The following is a 2,252-nucleotide window of genomic DNA, read 5'->3' as shown; positions in this document are numbered from 1 at the left end:
GTATGTTTATGTTATGCTCCCTAAGACAAATGGTCTGTATAATCTGAGAATAGAAATGGGGAATGTGACAAAAAAGAGAAACTGACCAGAGAGCAGAAAACAGCCGGAGGCCACCAATGGGTCTCCAACATAGCGAGAAAATCCCACACCCAAAGGCGGACTTAAGCTGGCAACTAAACAAAAATGTGCATTGGTTCAGTGAAAATGTACGTCATATATTGTTTAAACTTTGAAATTGCAGCAACTCAAAACAAGATCATCTACAAGTCAACATACAGTATTCAACATTAGACAATTATTTTAACCTTAAAGGTTAAAGGTGGAAGATTAGACCCAAGACAAGTTGTGAACAAATTGAACAGGGACTCCATTGAAACATAGCCACTATTGCTAAAATGAAACATAATAGTCAAATGCATTTTTTGCTTTTAAATAATATTACAGATATACAGAACCTGTAAATGATATTTTTAAGCCACTCATTCATATGATACTGAAAAGCAAAAATAATCATTGATGAAAGATAAAGCAAAAATGACAGATGAGCGATGCAGGCTCTTGAGAGCCTCTTGTTTATATTCACACTCCTATATCAAAACATTTTGTGGTGAGATGTTGTATGAGCATGAGGTTATGATACACTTAGTCTATAAAGATGTTCTACTCATGTGAACTAAACTCTTGTTTTAAATATCAGTATAAAAATATGGAGAAGTGGTATGATTGCCAATGAGTCAAAAATTAACCAGAGTTCCAAATGAATTTGATGTATACAATTATAAGTATAAACAACATTGCCTTCAACAATGAGAAAAACACTTGCTGTATAGTTTTTATATTTATAAATGGACGACATGAAATATGATAAAGAATTTAATCGAGAAAAATAAGGCACCAGTAACAAAACAATTTACTCAAAACAAATATGACAAGACAAGAACCAAAGGCAACCACTGAACTACAGGCTTCAGCCTTGAGACGGGCATATAAAGATTGGAACAGTATTAAACGGGTTTTGTTTTTATGTGAACCTGAAATATGACTGTGATACACTTATATTTCAAGTGAACAAACGTTATTTATCTATACATATATTTCTGTCATATATTTGCAGATGGAGGACATTCAAGATTCCATTTTCACTTTGTCATTTGGTCTCTTGTGGAGAGTTGTTTCATTGGCAATCATACCACAGCTTTTAATTTTATTTGTGCCTATATCCGTGGAATTTTAATGTCTTGTAAGGCATTTGTTTTTTCATGAGGACCATGATATGAGATTGTGATACATTAATAGTGTTAAAAAACAAGATTGTGGTAAATTTTGTCCTGGGTTTTTGTTGAGCCTGCAACTTTTGTGGCAGAAAGTTGAAATTGGGATAGTGATCCAGCGGCAGTGATGTTAGCCAACTTTTTAAAAGCCTTAAATAAATGTTTTATAAGGTGAAAGACCTGGATGCTTATACTTTGCATATAGATGCCTCATGTTACGAAGTTTCCGTCTGTCACATTTCCTTTGATCTTATAAAAAAGAAGATGTGGTATTATTGCCAATGAGACAACTATCCACAAAAGACCAAAATGACACAGACATTAACACCTATAGGTCACCGTACTGCCTTCAACAATGAGCAAAGCCCATACCGCATAGTCAGCTATAAAAGGCCCTGATAAGACAATGTAAAACAATTCAAACGAGAAAACTAACAGCCTTATTTATGTAAAAAAAGAATGAAAAACAAATATGTAACACATAAACAAACGACAACCACTGAATTACAGGCTCCTGACTTGGGACAGGCACATACATAAATAATGTGGCAGGGTTAAACATGTTAGAGGGATCCCAACCCTCCCCCTAACCTGGGACAGTGGTATAACAGTACAACATAAGAACGAACTATAAAAATCAATTGAAAATGGCTTAACTCATCAGATGGACAAATATACAAGTGGACGTGACCACATTTTCATTGTTCAGTGACTACTTGAAAAGAAAGTTTTTTTGTAATGTTAATTTCTCTCTTATTCTGAGTAACAGGATAACTATATTTGGTAAGTGTGTACCTTGCAAGGTCCTCATGCCCATAAGCAGTTGTCACTTGACCTCGAACTCATTTCATGGATCAGTGAACAAGGTTAAGTTTTGGTGGTCAAGTCCATATCTCAGATACTATAAGCAATAAATCTCGTCTATTTGGTGTATGGAAGGAGTGTAAGGTGTACATGTTTGACTGGCAGGTGCTATCTGAT

The sequence above is a fragment of the Mytilus edulis genome, chromosome 3 (genome assembly GCF_963676685.1).
Source record: "Mytilus edulis chromosome 3, xbMytEdul2.2, whole genome shotgun sequence".
Lineage (NCBI taxonomy): Eukaryota > Metazoa > Mollusca > Bivalvia > Mytilida > Mytilidae > Mytilus > Mytilus edulis.
The sequence above is the reverse complement of the archived record's forward strand: the minus strand, read 5'-3'. Positions refer to the sequence as shown.